The following is a 21,309-nucleotide window of genomic DNA, read 5'->3' on the forward strand; positions in this document are numbered from 1 at the left end:
TCGCTAGAAAGATAGTGGAAATAAATGATAAGAATGACCTGACATCGATTTTCACAAATAACTACACATGTATGTATGTAAAATAAACATAGATATTGTAATATAGTCGAAACTAATCTAAAACTATCATACAAGCTACGCAAGGGACAGTAATATTTTTCCACAAACTTGCCGTCGACAAGGCAGCTACGCGATTTATTACCGTATAATTTCCTCTGTAACATCGATAACGACAGCGTCGATACGCTTTCGCAAACGCAAGCGCAATACATATTTTAATATTCAAACTATAATTTAATCTCCATCGCGTCAAAGTTTCAGCTATCGTTATAAACCAAGTTTTACCAGGTTATTCTATGCGACTACATTTTCCACGGAAATCGGGACTAAAGCTCCATCTTTTTTTTCTTTTTTCTTTTTTTTTTTTTTTATCTAAGCATCGATCCACGAAACCAGTTCCAGTCCAAGTTTTCCCAGAAAGCGTAATAAAAGACGCGATCGACGCACCACACGAGGCATTGACTTTAATTATTGGTTATCGAATGCGTAAAACGGAAGTTAGCTCGAGCGAGAAAAGCGCGACAGAAAAACGGGCGTTATTTACCTCGAAGTGATAACGCGACCAGGAAGGAATCCACCAGTTTTCTCTTTTAACCAACGTTCTTAATCGTTCTCGTCCATACTTATATAAACGTACCTAGTTTAGCTATGTAGCATCGATGTCAATCGCGAGATATCGTCCAGGCAAATGCTGGTTTGATGATCCAGCGAATATTCCACAAAATATAACAAGCTCGAGTGATATTCACGGTTTACTTCCCACGAAACTTCCGACTCCGCTTATGCAATGTAGATAGTGCGGAACGCATTATTTATGCTTATGAAAATTTCGTATTATGCGCATTATTAATTCACTCGTGAGCGTAACGTACCCACGCTTAATCTTTTTTCTGTTTTCCATTCTTTTTTTTTTTCACGCGTCCCTGGTGATCGCCGCCGCGACGATCGTTCGGAACGGATTCGACTCATTGTTCCGGCAATTTGCATTGAATGCCCGTGAAAACCTGCAGCAAGCGATCTTGAACGCGTAATCGGGCCGATATTTTCGATTGTTTCGTCATTGTCGCACAAACGATTCGTTGTATAATCCGAATAGGGAAACTGGGATGATCGGCGCTTGCTCGGCGCTTTTATTGCGTGGGTGTGACGCTCGAGTTTTCGTGCTTCTAGCCGTGTTTCGTAGGTTAATTTAAGTTTTCGCGAATCGTCGAACGTTTCGTTGGGAATGTTAAATGTAAATATCAAGGAATGCGGACAGGATTTATTATTAACGCGTTCGTGGCTGGTAATTTTAGGGAAATCCTGAAGTAGGAAACCGCAAATTTCTGTAATTACGACAAACATAGCAACTTGAAGAGTTCCCTTCAAATATCATTTGGAGTCGTTGACGTAATGTTGCGGTTGTTAATATGTTAAACAAGAGATATTAACATTCGGGGGCGTAAGTAGAAGAGCGAATAAGCAAAGTTATACGAATGTTGGGGAAAATCTGCTTCTAACTTAGTATCGAAACATACGTGTCGCAGACTAATCTTTGGGATTAGTATGTGTTTCAAAGTATACGGAATTTTTAAAAACAAGACTAGTAATTTTAATGCAATCTTACGAAAAGAAATAATATCTTTCTGATTAAACTAGTCGATTATTTATAGTTCTATCGAAGGCGAAATAATATTAATCATAATCATCTACGTATAAAATATTTGAGTGCACACTGTATACTATAAATCCAATATCTAAATTTCCATCCCCGTGCAGTTGTAAAAATTTCCATCTCACAGGGTGTAATGATATTTCAGATACGCACGTAATATTGTAATAAACAACGAAAGTACAATTTTCCTTCGATGCTTTTCAAGAAATACAAAGTAAAAGCGTGTACAACGTTGACCCTTTTCCCGTGAAAGTAGGACGCAAATACACGCCTATCGTGGATAGCCAAGGGTTAAGGTGACCGCGGTTGGACCGGTAGAAACCGGGCCGAATGGAATATTTCTTTTCCAGTGGTGTCCATTAGTCAGAGGAGACTAGGTGCCGCTATTAATTCAACGGGACAGGTTTTCAACGCGGCTCCCGTTTCCACCACGGTGTAACAATTCAACGTGGCTAATATCATTGTACTTTCCTACGACCTGGCTGTGGTCCAGATATGCTTGAAGTTTAAAGTCTATTTTAGACGATAAGGAAGACGTTTATTCATCCAGCCTGGGCACCAGCTGAAACGTCACATATGCACGATATTAAGCGCGCGAGCAGGTTCCCTCTCCTCCATTCGTTTCTGTATCCTTCTATTTCTCTCCCTTCCTCTCTTCCTCTCTTTCTCTTTCTCTCTCTTTGGTTGCCTTTCGACGCGCGATTATTAATCCTCGACGCGGATTGTGGAAGATCGCGAGCCATGATTTACGATCGCCATAGGACACACGGATTCGTTTGGATAAACCGCTTGTATTCTTCGCAAAGGGTCGTTTTTCTTTTTTTCTTTCTGATGAAAAAAGAAGGAGGAAAGGAGCAATGTGTTTGGTGTTTGCCTTTCCTTGCAAGAACGTTACCATGTGACTTTCGACTTTTTTCGGGGGAACCTGATGATTCACGTTGTCGAGATATGAGAGGAAAAGAATGTAAAGCGTTAACGGTTTCGTGGAGTTATTTATAATATTTGATAAAAGCGAAGCAGAAGTCAAATTGGTAAACTTTACTTTTTACAGATTCCTCAATTTTAATGTCACAGCATGTGAATGGGGACTATGTTCTCAGAAATGAAAAGATTTATTTTAATGGAAATCAGTTCGGTTTCCGTGTAATGATGATTTGTAATAGCAATACGAAATGTCGAAAATCTGTTGCGTGGTCGTAAATATGTTGAACGATAGCGATTATTTGTTAGAGCTTGAAAGACAAGTCACCAGTTTTCTTGAGCCCTGTTCTTGAATGAATCGAGCTAGGCCACTTCATAAGGGAGTGCGTCTCCAAAAATATCACCACCATGAAAAACTGGCGAAACGATCGAGAAATATCACTATTCGCGCATTCTTGTCACGATGAAGGCGTCTTTTCCTAATAAATCTCTTTTGTCCTCGTTATACTTATTCTTTTTCTTATCATTAGGCATAAAAATCATTTGCTTCATAAAAAGCTTCTAAGTGATTCTAAATATACATGACATTACACGCGTAGTGAAATACTTTCTAAACAATGAACATTAAATCCCTCCTTAATATCATTACCATTCATCTCTAGTAAATCTAACTACAGTATCATTAACTTTCTAGTACCATTATCTTCGTCTACCGTAACAAGACTACAAAGAAATGGTTGCTACTTCTACTTAAAATCTACACGATACAAATTCCCTCGAATACGGTCGCCATTAAAGAAGAAAACGATAAAATATCCCCGCATTCGTTCATAAACAACGTTCAACCCACAAAGATTGTTGGGCACATTATACTTTTATCGAGTACATCGATCGACGTATCTTTCGAGAGTTAGGCTTCATTGTTTTACCTGCATCGATGGTACGATATTCACGTCTATCGGTAGGATCCGCATATTAAACAGCCTCTGTATGGAAATGCACTCGTTAGCACTAATTATTCTTGCGGCCGCGCTAATTGCCGCGTTGTGTGCGCCGTAAAAAAACAACACCGTGAAGATCGCGAGAAAAACCGGCCGGACAATCGGTTTTTTTCCATTCGAGTCCTGTTGCTTATGGAATATTTCCGATGTTCAGGATCCTAACGACAATATTGTCAATAATAATGGATGACATTTTGCTGACAACGAGTTGGAAGAGGCACGCTTGACTCTCTGCAAGATTAACGAAGATGCGTGATACCAATCTTTGGCAAACTCGAATAAAATTTTACATTCTGCTGCGCTTGCTGTGTTTTGTCTGAACGAATATTACCATTTTCGGTAGAGTATTACATTTTACATCGAATTGAACATTACTTTCAAGGTACAAGTTATCGAACAACTCGTAGTCTTATCGTATTTTAGCTTCGCATCGTTATATCGTTAGCAAACGATATTTAAAGCAACTAATGCTTTTTCAGACCAAAGTAAGAACAACAATAATTATTTTCCTTGGAAGCAAACAAAGTTCTGGTTGTAGAGAGTTAAGAAACGACGCGGTTGCGTGCGTTCATTAACAGATTCGTCGTCTCGGTCGTGTTAGTCGTGGTTTGGTGCGGCGACACGAAAACGCGAACAATGCCCGACGTCGGACAATAAACGGCTGTGCAATTTCAGGAACCATTCTAACGGCCTCAGCTATAATCGGCATACCGGCACCACAGCCAATGGAACTTCATTATTCATTTGCAAAGTTCAGTTATGCCGATGATACGTATCCATGACAGCTATACCGCCCACAGTGGCTAAATATAAACAGGCGGGGTGCCAGCAAGTTCCATTCACATTCACATCCACACACAAGGCGACGCGCTCGCCGCTTCAGTAAGTGAGTATAAGAATATGAGGAGCCCCGTTCTGAATATGCATCCGCGCATTGACGCCAACTGCACCGCCTAAACTTAGCCGTGCAATTACTGAAACATACCTACCCCCATAATCGCTCTTCTGCCGGTTATCTCTGCCGCCGCTGTTTTCCATCGGACCACGCGTATTCAGCCGCTGTCGCCCGATTTATCGATGCATTCGCGATGCGTCGAACCACGAGGTGTCATTCTACTTTGACAGCCCTGAGTTTGATTTCTCGTCAAGACGAGGCGATCGAACGGGACAGATATTGAAACGACGCAACGGGATGGTAATTTTAAACCACAGTTTTGACGAACGTTCGCCGCTTGACCTGGTCAGTGTTGACCGCGCGTCTTTCAATAGGATCGACATTCATCTTACCACTGATAACATTATCAGTTTCGGAATTTTTTCCCATACAAACGACGCAAAGTTTGACGAACTGAGAACGCGTGTTATGGCGTTCGCGAAATGGTCTTTCGTCGCGGCCGCGGCCAGCTAGTAACGAAAGACGAAGGCTAAAGGCCACGAAATTTGAATCTAGATTTAGAATCGGAGCCACTGGAGTGCAAGGGGACATGCACACCAGGGATGACGTAGATCCACCGGAAGCGGTTCATACTTCACGTGCGTTATAAAGACTGTCACTGTGGCACTGTCTAAAATTACGACGGGCCAGCCAACACAGTGGCTTGAATACAAGCCTAGCAAAAGCTGGATCGAAGATATGTACAATGTTTGCCGGACGATATACCGATCTTTTTTTTCCATCCCTTTATATGTATATACATATGTATATTTTTTTGTCTTTGCACTCGAAACATATTGCGATGCATTTTACCCCTGCCACCCCCGAAACTGTCACGCGAATCGATCGAACCAGACGGAAAACGAAACTCGAACGAAACGCGGATTCCCTCGTGAAATATGCAACGCGAAACAAACGAGCGCCAACAGAGAGAAAGAACGGACGCGACAAAGAGGAGCCGTTGGCCTGCACTCTTAATGGAATTTTAAAAGAGCGAAGCCAGAATTCGACGACACGCAGGGGTGGCCTGGGGGATACATAAATTATGGACCGCTTTGAACGGGATTCGCTCGGTAGCTCGCTTCTCCCGTTGCTGGCCGCTTCTGCAATGAAACTTGTGAATGCGGAATCTAGGGCAACCGGAAGCGGTATTTTCGTGGCCGGGCTTTTCCACCCGGGGAACAGCGCGTTATTTTGCCAGGAAGGCCCACCGGCCATCCAGCACCCTGATGGATTCTTTGCTTCGGAATCATGAAAAATCTAAGTCTTCGACAACGTGCATCGAATCCGTGGCGACGCTCGCGGGACGAGAATCGTTGCTGGATTCTTGTTCCACGCGATTCCTCTTCGCGATTCTATTTGTACATTTATATTGGCTTTTAGGGTTTGTTCTACTGGATTTCTTTTTAACTCGATGGTATCACGATTCGTTGATAACGAAGTTTCTGATATCGAGTTTGTCACTTGTTGGCTGAATTTTCGAGATGATCGATTTTAGAGCTTAATCGATTACCGAAATACTTTTATAAGATTAAAGAAACCGAAACTTTTATACTCGTGAAATGTACAACTTTTTATTGTCGAAAAAATTGTATTCTATTTTGTAAGCAATTTTTGAAGGGTTGAAAATATAAAGCTTTCAGAATTAGAACCAGGAATATTCATCCGTACAAAGTAACATTAGACAACAATTAGTCAGAGTGAATTATTCTACCATTACTGTTTCTTGCCATGAAATTATACTTTATCTTCCGTATATAACTCACTTCTCGTTTCTCTCGATTGCCAGCAGTGTATATCATTGTCTGTCAAGCTTGAAAGACATTAACTGCCTCGTCGCGACAGATCATAATATCAATTTGCAATAACTCTATCAAATTTGAACGAAGTTTGCTTCTTACTTGCCTCTATTATCATCGTCATTGACATTTCCTCCCACTTTTAGCGTTTCAAAAATTTTACCTTTTTTCCACGTTTCGTTATAGGCAAGAGATCCCTTAGGACAGAAAATGAAATGGCTATTTCGCGTCCCTATACCCCAACCCATCGTTGCTACGCCCTTTGACGGAACAACATCCAACGATAAAGAATAATTTGTTTAAGCGGAATCACAGGAACGACGCAAACGGAGTTCGACTGACTACAAACGGCGGGCTCCCCGTCGGTCTTCTGGTTCCGAGAAACGCGTGAGCACGCGTCAGAGGCTATACGTTTGGTATCGACATCGCGGAATCCATAATCATAGATCACAGAGAGAGCGAAGCACACACGTAGAAGACGGTAGGCAGTGCGGCGATACGCTGCAACCAAGATATTTTCGGGCGACTTTATTGGCCGATGTTTATTATCTATTCCGCCGCCTCTAATCCTTTTGATATTCCCCATCGGCGGATAAACAAATTGCACGATCACCGCGCGGCGTGCTGCGAAACCTTCTCCCGGGGTCAGCTTCTCGAAAGCGGTAATATTAATAATTCCCTTTGCACCGCCGCGGCTCTATCGACTACAATATTATCCGACTAAACGAACCCGTCTTCCATACCGCTGCAACCAATATACACACCAGCCTTTCAACCACGTCACAAAGACGACTTTGTTTCGTTTTCATCTGGCGCGACGTCGCTTCTCACCGATTGTGCTCGCGTCTGGAGAACAGACCGCGTTTGCCAATCTTTCGGATGGATTAGATATGGTTACGTGCAAACAGTACGATCGACTGGCTATGTTCTTACTTGTCTGTTCGCCGTTTTGTACGTGTCGACTCCTTCCTTTTTCATGGCAAAGAATTTCCTTAGCGAATAGAAAATTTGTTAAATTCACGAACTCGAGATTTATTAGGAGTTTTAACATTTTTGCAATTCGTTATGAAAGATATATGTAATAATAAATTGCTTTTAATCGATATTCTTGAACGATTTGTTCTATACAAAAATTCTTGTACGTAGATATACCGAAGTAAAATACGTAGGGATGTTTCATAAATTAATTGATTTTCTAAAATTGTATTCTGTAGACTGTGTACTGTACGCTGTCACGTTCTACGTGTGTGGGTACAATTTCTTTTTATTTAGTTATACATATAAATGGCACGAAAACAAGTAGATTGTAATATCAAACTTGCGATTCTGATTTACGGGTCAAGTACACTAACTGTATATAAATATTATGACTATGAGTTGTTGATATCGATATACACGTGTCATGTTTCCCTGTCATGAAAAAGGAAATGTTATAAGTATGCGGTGAAATTGTAACTATGTATTTGTGTGAAATGCTAACAATAAAACTGTTTGTCTCGGAAAACATGCTGGATGCTTGTTTTGACTTCAGAGAATTCTCTTTATGAATAATACTTCCTTATTGCAATTATTATACATACATCAACATCAACGCTGACATCGATATATATTTTTTACAGTGGACGCAAAACAGTTTCAGGAGGATAGAGGAAATCTTTCTTCGATTTATTCTAAACGAAAGCTGAACCCCCTGACTGGTGACGCGGGAACTAAATGAGGCGGCATAGCATGAAATAATATTTATGCTTCCGGAAACGTACGGCGCCTGTACGGCACGAAGCTCATAACTCATCGGCAGAATGTATCAATGAACCGTAGAATTCCTTTAAAAAGCGTGCCATTCGTCTCGTTGTAAAATTGTATTTAAAAATTGAATCAATCAGATCAAACACATACATTCTACTTAAAAATTTCACTTGCAGTAGTATTATACGTAATCGATAATCATTTTATTTTGACTTAATGTTTAGTCCTTTTATTATTAATATCTACTAATATATATTGATGAAAGATTGCTGCAAATGTTCCAACGCTTTCACGGGCAACTGTACGTTATATCGACGTTTGTAAATGTATCGTCGAACGCATCGTAAGATTTGTGTGTGAGTATTCAAGAGTTAAACGTCAAAGTAGATAGATCAATTTAACAACTACCGTTGCTCGAATCCTAATTCCACCCCAAAAATCTCTCCTCTGGGGCACTCGCTGTTCTCGTTAGGATGCTTCAATCCGCGTATCTCAGGAGTACACGATCGTAGCACGGCACGGACCACACGGTAAGGCGAATAGAGTTATCGTGTGTTCAGTACTGTTGAGCGTGTACGGCAAACACCGCGGCTGACGTTAACAGCGCCGGGAATACTTTATAAGCGCGCCGGTTTCATCGCCTTAAACCGCGCACTCCGTTTTATTCGCTGTCCAACGCCGCGTTCTCTTATCTTTTACGATTCCCTGTCCACGCGTTCCACCTCGTCCATGCGAGCTGACACGAATACCGTGGCCGACAGCGAGCGTGTTCAAGCGGCGTTCGCACTCTCGAAATCGGCGTCGCGCACGGAACGATGTTTGTCAGCGCGTGCTCGACCGCTCGTAAACATCCTACCAAACGTTCATCGTGGTAATCGAACTCGTGTAATGGAACAATGGATAACGGGTTGTCGACACGAGTTTATGCAATCGAAATTATGATTCTGTTTGACTTTCGATCAGGAAACGATTTGTCAACGATGTGATTTTGGTGGGCGGTGAAAGAGATTTAGAAGTCGTAAATTCAGTACTGAATCACTGAGAATAAAGTAATAGATTATAATCTTGTAATCTTTCAAATTTATATAAACACGTGACCATCGATCGTGTCGATCATATGTATTCAATGAGCACAATGGTCTAATAACTTTGCCAGAATAACTATGTAACCATGTAACTTCTTAACGGTGATCTGATCATAACTATATAACTGTCGAATTGTGTTTTGACGAGATTTACTTACCAACGATTCAGATAGTTTATCAAGCACGAGAATATAAATTATTAAAATTTCAAGAGTTCGTCAGAATTTTCCGCTAGAGTAGTATACCGTTGAAGGTTTTTACGCGAATAAACTTTCTGTCCGGATTAGGGGTAATGGGGTTACTTATACCAAATTGTGATGTTGTAATAAAATATTGAATATTCCATAGATATACGCTCCTCGGAATAATTATCATGAAATATTCATCCATTTGGTTACTCTCATCCTTCTTAATCAGATGCTCGCTTTATTTATACTTTTAAAGTAGCACATAGATACGATATATTATAATAATTCGATATTTTATCGTTTATAATCTCCATTCGATTTCCCTTTAGCTCATAGATGTAAAACAAGTTCGCTAAAAGCACGTGTTCATTCGCCAAACCGCAAGGAAATTCCAAGTAGAATCAGACAAGACACGTCAGCCTACACGTTCACAACGACGCACACTATACATATTTCTGTTGGACGTTCTACACGTTGTACGTATAGCATTCTTCTTTTATTTTATCGGGCCACGTCTCTGAATCGCGTTGCTTCCATACCCGATGGTCCAGGGACTGCGAGTTGCATTAACGGCATTAAAGATCGTACGATGATGGCGCACGGTTGACAGCGGATATCGAGGAGAATATTCCTCTTAGCGGCTGAAAGCTAGAGACGCGCGTCGGTCGAAATAAGCCGCGACGATGACCCGACTGTCAGTAGGATTATTGTCTTTGGCTTCTTATCTCTGACGGGGAGCTCTTTCTGCGAGGATCGTCGTACGTGAAACGACGGACGTGGCTCCCTTGGGACTGGGGGACGTCGGGACGCGACTAAACCAACCCCGTCACCTTTCGAGCAACTGAGCAGTCCTATCGTTACTACCTCCTTTTCGTCACGACTTTTCTTCCTTTCTTCGCTGTCGTCACCACTCTTTCTCTCCCCCAGTCTTTTACTTCTTCTCTCTTTTCTTTCTCCGGTTATCCTCTTCCGTCGATCCCTTTTTTCGCTTCTTTCTTTGCTCTGCTGCCTTCTTCCCTCCGACAGCGATCCATCTCAGACGCGTATTACCAGCGACTCTTTTTCCGCGCCCAACCCCTTTTCAACGGACAGTCGCGAACACAGTTTGCGTTTTTTTCGTCTTTGTCCTATCGTCGCTGTTGCCGTCAACGTTTCGCCTCTTCTCGAGAGGATTCTCCTTCTCGTCGACGCGGTTTCTTCCACCCGTCAACTACTACACCGTTGCTCTGCCATCTTCGACACCTCGATTGGTTTATGGGAACGTGGCGACGTGCTCCGTTGTCGTTACGACGGACGTATCGCCGAGGAGCGCATTCCTCGTGAGAGTGTCGACGCTGTTGTGACGCTCGATTCGAAAAAATATTTATTCGAGAGGAGAACGATGGCTCTGAGAGAAAGCGAGGACGTGTGTATATGTAGTTCTCTTCTTATTGGTTTCTTTTTGTTGGGAAACTGTCGAGTTATCTGTGGGCGATGATTCGTCAAAGAGGTATTCGCAGATTTGCTCGCTTTGCGAGAGTTATATACGCTGAATATGAATTGTTCGCGTATAATTTGGCATCAGTCAGAATTATTATGCTATAGTTTTAGACAGCGCTGTTTCAGGTGATATACTCTCCGGTCGAAAATAATCTTTCAAATCTAAAATAATCATCCAAGGCCAAAGAGGAACATACCTAGCGATACTATTTGGCTACTCCGCTGCTCCGTTTGTTGTCTTTCACGTTCATTTGTTTTAAGAGTTTGAAGCGCAAGCTCGTAGAAATACAACTTTTACAAAAGGCGTAACAGTATTGCAAAAGCTGGCATCTGTTGTTGTTTAAAATTATAAAACTGACTTGGATAAATTAATTCTGTCATATTCGTACTTCTTCTTTCATCCTATACTTGTATCAAGCAACAGCCCAAAATCTTTCGTGTTACATTATGACGAACAAACTAAATTAACGATATAACGTAATCTCCAAGCGTAACGCAACGCGAACAGCTTAATTTAGATAATACTATTCACCCAATTCTTGCCCTTTTGTTTTCCATTTACCTACTACCCTACTAATTGTAAATACTTCAGTCACGTTTGAATAGCATCTGAAAACAGCTGTCCACGCAACGAAATCGCTGCGGATTGGGTCACTTGTGACGTCGTTTACAGCCGGGAAACCAAGGGGCATTAGCGTTCTAACACCACCGTTAACGAAGACAAAGTAGAGGAAGCCTCTTAAGCCCCGAAGCTTAGCTCGAACAGTACTGTTTTAGATGCTACAGCATCCCATCCGACGTTCATCGTCCAACTCGAACAAGTCGATTGTTCCACTCGCGCGTATCACGTATGTATATGCCTCTTTAAATAACAACCAAGACATTGTCGAGAGATTAATCAGTCGACCAGTGATGGTACAATCGTCTTCTCTGTGCTACTATAGTCGATTGCAAACGAATCACGTGAGAAGCAGAACCGAACTTGTTTTCCAATAACTGACAATGTTGCTATAAACTATAAGGTATCGAAAGTATTTTAGAAATGAAAGAGTAACGAACGTACCATCGTACCAACACTTTTGTATTAATAGTTTCTATTATCATCTCTGTTCTACTCAATGGTCGACCAATGACGTTCTTTCTCCCGCGACACTGCCATTGTATCCGAATACTACGCATACGTTCTCCTAGATCGTAAATTCGAATTCTTAAAACCTTAAAAGTACGTAACCAAGCGACAGATCTGACTTTGAATAAATTCTCGACGAAGATTCGATCGTGTAACGTTACCACCGTTGGGTTCGTCGCGCGACCTTACAAATCGTCATCCAACGACACCCAACATCTGGTAATTCGCTCACAATTAAAACAACGCTGGAAGATGTCGTTTCCTCTCGTCTCCGCCGCCTAGAAAGTGATTAATTCCTAACAAGGCGAGCTTTGCTCTCGCCACTTGAGCGACCACCGCGGCACACGGGGTTGAGAGGTAGCGCGAGATCGGAGAAGGAGGAACGAGTGGAGAACGACGGAGTAAAAAAGGAAAGGTAGTGAAAGAGAAAACAGACAGAAAGAGAGACGGTAGAAAACACTACAATGCGGAGCGCCCACCTAGCTACTACCACCACTACCCCACAACCTCCTACCCCCTAGTTCGAGCTCCTTGCCAAGGGGAGAGGTACAATAAACAGCCCCTTGGGTTCCGCCGACTTTAATTAATTTTATATGTGTTGCGGCCACGCGGCCGCGAGAATGAAGTCACAGGGCACCACCGAGCTGTGTTCCTCCTCTTTATTCTCTGGCTCTGCCCCCTCGAACTCCCAGCAGCCCTCGATATATAGTCGCGTCTCCGTTTCCACGGTCTTTCTTTCTCTCATGGTAATTCTCCGTCGGTTGTTCGAGCCGAGCCTCGTGTTTCTCGCGCAGAGAAACAGAGAGAACTCCGGGGATCGCCACTCGAGAAGGAGAATAATACCCAGGATGCACGTGCCACGGTGGACTCTCTTCCTCTCCCCTTGGTAAACCGCGATTGTAATTCATCGTTCCGCGACGTTCGCGCTTTTCTTTGTACGCCAGCCACTTTTTTTTACCATCGAGAACTCGGGGGAGAATCGTTCGCGGCCGACCATTCTGGGTTTTCTATCGCTCGTTCCTTCGAGGCATTGGTATTGCGGCAGGTTTGCTCTGTTTGCATAGAAAAATGGCAAGAGAGAAGATACGTATATCGAATCGCTGTTTGAACGAGCGCGTTTCGTGGACGCTGGGAAATTATGCGCACGCGAGTAGCCAACATCCGGCTGGAATGCGACATTGCTTCGAGGGAATGCTCGAGCTTGGATGCTTCTTCGACTGATTGAGCCGCGCGATCGGTTAATCGGCTGTGGAGAAGCGCGCTCGCTTCTTCCTGTGCTCAATTCTATCGCGCTGCGCGATCTTAATTGATACGCTAAGCGTTCTCTGGATTTTTCTCGCTTCTTTTATTTAATGGGCTCTATGTTCGTCGAGTCAGCCTGTATGGGCGATTGTTTCTTTATGTGTTTCTTTATGTCGAAGTTGTGTCTTCGAGGAGGATGAAATTGCGATGATGGTCGAGAGATGCGGAGATCGAGCCTCGTAAAGGTGATCGTGAACGTGCGTTAGATGAACAGTTCTTCGATTTAGTGAGAGATAATTCTATGTAGTTCGTCTTGGAATTCATTTTATACGACTTTAAACGTTTGTATCGAAATTATTTTCTTTGGCAAAGCCATTACTAATATTTTTGCCATGTTAATTTAACTAGGCGTATCTGGTCAAAAGATGGCTTCAAGAAAAATGACTTTTAGTATTTAACAACCAGGCATCGATTTCACAAACGTTCGAGATATAAACCATTATATCTTCGGTTTCAATGCAGGTACAGCTTTCTTATTTAATGTGCGTATAGATAAGCTATTTTCGTGCTATATTGCAGCAACGACTTGATCTAAGCGAATATCGCAGATACGTTCTATTGACTTAATATGGCAGATTTATCGTTAAACGATTTAATTCATACTTGGAAAATATTTCCGTATTATTATCATATAGATTACACGTAACATGAATGTAAATGATAAACATAATTCTTCCAGAGATCCGAGTATTGACGTTTTTATGGATATTGATCGTCTGAAATTATATTGCTTCTACAAGAAAAGTTTCCCCCGAAGATACGATTATATCGAATATGTTAAATATAGTTGATATGGTGTTCACGGACCAATAGCTTAATTATGATTGATTCTATTAGAACGTGTTGTAAAGATACAATATAACAGAATGCATACCTGACACGTGTTTCAGCATTCTTGGTTGTCATACATCACCGTTTAGTCAGTAAATCGCTACTAGTATAGCTAGTAGCCATGAAATGACAACTGTGAATGAATAACGAATAACCTACTCGGGATAAGAAGACTATTTAATAAATGATAAGGACATTTCAATAATTGACTGAGACTTGAATTTCACATCTAAAAGAATTTACTGTAACTATTGAATGTAGAACAAATGAATAAATGAATTACAAATGAGTCGTAACTATTATAAATGATATACGTTCGTTTGTACCATAACATGTAAAGTTACAGAATATTTCATAAACATCTTTAACAGAATATTTCTGGCGTCGTTAATATAGCAATTTCTGGAATACTGAAAAACATCCGTTGTTTATTCGTCGCACGAAAGTCGTACAAATTTTTTAAAATTTTAGGTCATCGTGTAACTAATAAAACTTCATCTCAAACTTCTTCTCTTTTTCTCACAATCTTTTTCACAAGATTTTTGCAAGGAAAGATCATCATTATCCTGTATTGGAATCCTGAATCAAAAAATATATATTTTCAGAGCAGAGGAAGACGAACCAACAGCTCTCCGCCAATTTATTTCCAACACCGTGAAAACGTCACGTGTGTTCAGACGATCCGACAACAAATCGTTCCAACATGCCGAGTCGCTTCAGAAATTCGAAGGAGATCGACCCTCCGGTTCGTTAACGATTTCATCCACATTGTGTGTCCACGGGTGGAACAGTTGTCGCGTCGCCGCGTGCCATGTATCGTAAGCTGATATGAGTCGCGTTCCGGCGCGGTGCATCTGTACAGAAATATGCAATATTTATTTCGGCGCACGCGCCTCCACTCGCGCGTCCCGCCGGCGAAACGTGAGAACCGAAATAAAGATTCGGACGACACGCGGGAACCGGGGTAAACCAGAAATACGCGTGAATTGAAACTCGCATCCTGGCAACGCAACGGCGGGAACACCGGCCAGCGGCGTGCTCGTTTTGGAATAGCGCTTGTTAATTGCCCCTCGAGCCGCTCGAATTACACTTCAATTATCTAAACAGACCGATTGACCTTTTGCACCCGTTGCTCCGCGCAACCAACATTCTCTAACCAAGCTTTCCTCGCTTCCGCTTCGATAGGGTTGTGATTTCTGACTTTCATTCTGCTTGATCAAGTCCACCTTCCCACGGTTTCTTAGCTTCGTTGCACGATCAACGTTCAATTCTCAAGAAACAGTGACTTTGAAGCACTTCCATCGCAAGAAAATGATAATAATAAATTTTAAGGTAAATTTTTTAAACGGCGGCGGCGTAAGTAGTCTTGGGATTTCTATCTAGTTCGTTTAATTAAACGTTTCTTCGGAAAAAGTCCGGAAAAGAGAAAAAGATAGGAAAGTGGGTCGATTTTATCACCTAGGAAGAGAGATCATTCCGTCGTCGTAAAATAGAATTTTTACTCGTAGAAAAAGTTGTAGATAAGAGAAACTATTTAATGGCTAGTTGATATCAGGTTAATTGCTGGGTATCCATGATGAAAATTGCAAGCAGATATAAACGAAAAAAATAGCCGAAGAACAGTATATTCGTTCTACGTAGGTCGAATACTACTCGTGCTCGTTAATTGTCTCGCACCGACAAGTTTGCTAATAAAACGAATGAATCTTACAAATTCCGATCTAACTAAACTGCTCTATTCATCTAGAAATTACAAAACTGTAAAATCCTAATATTATTATTTACTAGATCACATATTAGTCTCTCGAGTGTCCGACTAACTGCCTAATTATTATCGCTCCTCTATTCCGCCATCCATTAGCATTTCTCCATTTGGCTGGTCGATTCATAATCAAAGCGGCGCTCGTGGCGTACACGCGAACTGCCATCCCATACGAGCATCCCGCAAGGCGGCAGGTAATTTTAGCGTTTCGCTACATTCAAAACTGCTGCCGGAACGAAACTAGAGTTCTCGAACCTGGTCACCGGCTGCCGGCGACGTTAATCCCCGCGTTAATAAACACGCGTCTATTAAACGGAGAGTTTCGGGGGCGTAATAAAGCCACGGCCTTAAAACGATTAGCGGGGGCGATGGTGGCAGTCGCCGACCAGGTTGTTCCCCCGACGACGACTGCAGTAGAAGAACGAAGCCGACGAAAAATTTGCACGGCGACGAGTAAGGGGCGAAGAAGGAAGATTTGGACGCGGGCCGAGGAAAAATCTGACGGGACCGGGGGCCGCGCGCGCGCCTCTCTCCACTCTTCTGGTGTACGTTCGGCTAAAATATTGAAGGAGGAACGTAAATAAAAGAAAAACACAGGCCCCGGCGATGGCACACAGGAATGTAGCAGCTGCGGGGCTCATTCACATCCGCGCACACTGGAATTCTTACTACCGCGCCGCGCGCTCTCGCGGTTTCCCCCGGGGTCGCCGTCAGAGTTACAAGTATAACCGCACTCAATGCCCGCCCAGTACCTACTTCCATTTCATTCTGGAACGTTTGCAAACCGCGTATACAGTTATACAGACTGTTTTCGAACCGGTGGTATAACGCGAGATGAGATCAATCTATGCGAAACATTGGAGGAAATTTAGAGAGAACTTGCGGAGAATAAGATTCTAGGTAAGAATAGTCGAAAGGATCGTTGTTGATCGATTAATTTTCAATTCGATTCACACGAGATTTGTGAGCTGTCGTATACTCTATGTTAAGAGTTTTATTTGATATTATTTATACGAATTTGAGTTTAATTTACAGGAGAGATTTTAACTTTAGATGTTAGATGGGGATTTATAAAGAAAGGTGTATTATATAGATGTTTTTCTTGAGTATCAAAAAAATAGAATAATATGTTTATGTTTATTCTGCGCTCGGAATTGTATTCGGCAATATCATTTCCCTTGTCGCTTTCGTCGATATTCTTCAATACTTGTCATTCGTTTGAGTTGCACGTAACGTGAATTTCAGTTTCTCTTCCAATCAATAACACCGTGAAGCAGGAAATATTTTCTTATCGGTTGAGATAAGCTTGAGCTGGTTTAGCAGCTAAGTGATATTTAACGAACAACGTTAACGACCTGTGTTGTCTGCAACAACCTCTCATAAATATTGCAATTATCACTTCCTAAATAAGCCCCGCCTTATCGATTCCACGGCCGATTACTTTAATCGCATCCGCGTTAACCTTGCAACCAGCCGCGATATATTATTCCGCTGGTAACGTATGAAATGTCTGCTTTCGGATCTTGTAAAACCGAGGCGCACGAATAAAGGTATTCGCACTATGCGTCGACCGGTGATTTTTCCTTCGAACACACCGATAAATTCAACTTGGATTTCTCTGTATACACTGAAACAACCGGCATTAATTAACAAACAGGATTCGATCTTTTTCCGTGAACAACTGGCTAGCTACGTGGTTCACGGTTCGCGTCACAAATCATAAGGACATCGAATATGAAATTTTCATAATTAATTATATATCGGTTCTCATTTTCGTTCGTTTCGTTTCACAAGAAATTTACGAGATAAGATCGGTTTCCACGATTATCGAAACGAAAAGATAATATCTCTGTGCTCTATAGCTTGACAACTATGCGTGGGTGTCGGTCATGTTGGAAATTTAGGTTTAGAAAGTCGGCTTAGAAATCTCGTGTAAATATAGAGCTCCAACTGTTTCCAGTTTTTTAACGAAGCTATTGAAATTAAGACGAAAAAGTGTTCAATATTCTATTAAATTTTATGAACCAACACCTTGCGCGGATGCTTGATATCCAAAGATTGTATTTTCTCGCTGTAGGAAGCAAGTAAAGTGAAAATTGCACCGTTACAAGAAACAACGATAAGAGAATTTCTATCTATTCAAAATTTCGAGAACGAGCTGGGCTATCAATATGGGTGAATTACGCCTGTAAATATTCATGTGTACAGGCGAGGTTCTTAAGGACGAACAGTGGGTGACGAGTGAGAGTCTAAAGAGAGAGTTTAGATAGAGAATTTCAAGCTAGAGTCTAAAGAGAGCATTAGCAAATGGACGAGCATCAGAAACATCATCTATTCGTATCCGTTTTATTATTAGCGCATCTATCATATACGCTATGCTACATGTAATATTCCAAATCCTTTCAACTTCATCATACTTAGGTAGGTACGATCTTTCCTCGCAAAACATTGTGCCATATACAAAGAACGATCACTTGCAAAAAAATAAGCACCAAGAATACGAGTTTTAAAATGGAAAGATTCTAACGGAGTTAACGTTGGGGCAAAGCAACACTTCCTTTCAATTCCCTTAGCTATATCTTTCATCCTTTTCAAGACATATTTAGACCTTCGATAAGATACCATGAAAAGACACAAGAACCGAAAGTAATATAACACAAATGGAATATCGGAACCAGTTTAATTCCAAATTTCTAAGAGTTATGAATCGACCCCCTATTCTTCTCAACGTTAAAAGAGTAAGCGATAAGATCACTAACATACAAATTATACGACTCTTTAATAAAAGGAAAGAACGCTTTTACTAACTCAAACTTTCCGACGCGTTATCTCGATCCGGCCGGTTGTTTCAGCTCTGTACTACATATACTCGAAACCGATATCTCATAAAGCTCGTTTTGTTACACAACAAAGATGATCCAAATGCTCGTTCCACCAATGCTTACCATCGTTCTTGGTAGCCTGTCGGAGTATACGGCGTGTACGTTACATCAGCCACGCTTGAATATCCCTTTGGAGAAGTGGTATCTGGCCGTGGTAGGTCATAATGCAATCAGAATATCCCCCGTGGTAAGGAGAAGAAGAAGATTAGAGGGCACCACTCACGGCATGCTATTTACTTTGAACTATTCTCGGCACCGCGGCCGAAACACACATTATCCGTCGCCGCCGCCACGACGACGGTGTACTTGCGGCTCGCAGCCGCATCATCCAAGGAAACCGACTGATATCCTCGATAAACGATGCCCAGGCACGAAAATATCCGCCGTGCAACACTCGATCCACCGAACTGGTGAAAAGAGACAGGAAACAACCATCGGCGTTCGTCTTAATCGAAAGAGTTGCGTGTCGCGCGAACAGGGAGACTTCCATTGAATTTGGCAATTTAACTTCAAGGTCGATTTGCTGAGCGAAAGTGAAGGAATTCGAAGGCAGATCGAGGGAAAAATGTTAGCATTTCTTAAAAGCAAAAGGAGACTTTCGAATGGAGTAGTAGTAGATTTGAAATTACGAGGATATTAATTTTTGAAATTGAGGTTTTGATGGTTAGATGAAGAAAGAACGATGAATGTGTACCTAGTATTTGTAAGTTTAAGTTACAATCGTCAGGATACGAATCTGCAGATTTGAAAATTGAAAAGTTGGTAATAAGATGCATAGTATGTTAAATTTAGATAATGCTTGTGAAGATACCAAGTTTAGGGCTCGAAGTTTGCAAGATTAGCTATCCGAAGAGTGGCGAATGTACGGTATGGTAAGTTTCGGGAGTTTCAGTTTTAAAGATATATTTCGTGGATCGACCAGCAGTCACAAGACCCGAGACACTCGACACCACTCTTCTCTAACAAGAGTAGAAAATTTTCGAGCCCACAGCTGTACCAGGAATCGCATACGGAGCTTACTGATGGATCAGGGAGCAATGGAGGCAAAAAAAACAACGAAAAAATACGAGCGACGAAGAGGAAGAAAAAGCTGAATGAACGCGACCGGGAATACAATGGAGCACTGTTGTGCTCGGGACTCTCGGCGGTGAAACAATGCCGGCTACCGGATTCAGTTAACAATCCGTGTAGCGAGCATGGGGACGCCACGCTAGATAAGACCGTCGAGACGCCGCGGAGGCTCGCTCTCCAACGTTCGCGGATCCCTTCGAGAACCTTTTCTTTTCAATCGGATGGAAAGAAAAAAGGAAGAACGGTGGTTCGTTCACTGAGACAGAAAGAAGAATAATGGAAACGGCACGGTAATGGCGCAGCACGGAGACATTGTACCAATTTTTCACCAACTCTCTTCGTACTATTCTTTTGCATCGAACGGATGCGACGATCATGAGAGATCATTTTTTCTTTCTTTGCTTCGACCTTCTTTGGGAAATAATAATAATAAAAAAAAATGCGTGTAGAGAGAGCAAGAAGACGAAGAAGAAGAAGAATAGAAGGAGAGAAAACGTGGCGCGTAAAAAATTCTATAATTGGTGACGAGGTTGGGTTCTTCGACGATTCTCCTCCTTCTCTTTTTATCTTGCGGTTTCTACCCGGTGTCGTTGGTTAATAGTTTGTTTATCGCTCGTCACGATGGTCGATGATTAAGTCTAGCGGAACAGACGAAATACTTTCCGGAGAAAATTATAAAATCCTTGGGCGCCGCGTTCGTGGACCGCGCTCGTTTGAAAGAGAGCGAGAACGAGAGAGACGCGGTTATCGTGCGTGAATAATACTCGTAATTGGAAGCACGTGTAATTTAGCCTAAAGGCCGTGTTATTATTTTTGACGCGTGTTCGAATGCTAACGATCTAAGGAGTACTTGGAAGAATGTGCAGTCGTCGAAATTAACAGACTCCCAAGGCTTAATACATATCAAGAAATTCATTACCGGCGGTATGCGATCTTGATCAAAGATCGTCTGATCGTCGACTTGTTTCACACATCGAATTTTACCACACGATCGAGTCTAGTTAGACATGACTTATATTTTGAGGCGCGATTTACTCTTTTGTGTAATCCAAACCGATGTTTTTAATTATTGCAAATCTCGTGCACATGGTGTACCATGGTTGTGTAAACGAGGTAAGCGATGTAAAGGACGTCAGTTGACTACTATTTCTTGTAACTCGAAAAATAGGGCTCAGGCGATATTCTCGCACATGAACCTGTTTTATTATTTTGAAGCCTAAAATCAACCCTATGAATATCCCCATATTTGTTACACGTTTGCTGTGTGTTACACCATAAGAAATAATACTTTATATAGGTAAAAAAAAAAAAAAAAAAAAAAAAAAAAAAAAAAAAAAAAAAAAAATAATAGAAAAAGAAACTTTCTTCAGGAGAATAAAGAGTGTCTCCAAGAACACCCTTGACGGGGACAACAAAAAATTATTATCGGATGATCCCGCAGTTGGTTAAGAGAAAGAGAGTAAGA

The 21,309-nt window shown here is 41.7% G+C and overlaps 1 protein-coding gene across 7 annotated transcripts in view; it reads right to left on the reverse strand.

The window, feature by feature from the left end:
* LOC126915827 (transcription factor SOX-6) overlaps window positions 1-21,309 on the reverse strand; it is a 325,178-nt gene that overhangs the window by 9,188 nt on the left and 294,681 nt on the right. The gene's annotated exons all lie outside the window — the stretch shown is intronic.

The sequence above is a fragment of the Bombus affinis genome, chromosome 4, assembly GCF_024516045.1.
Source record: "Bombus affinis isolate iyBomAffi1 chromosome 4, iyBomAffi1.2, whole genome shotgun sequence".
Lineage (NCBI taxonomy): Eukaryota > Metazoa > Arthropoda > Insecta > Hymenoptera > Apidae > Bombus > Bombus affinis.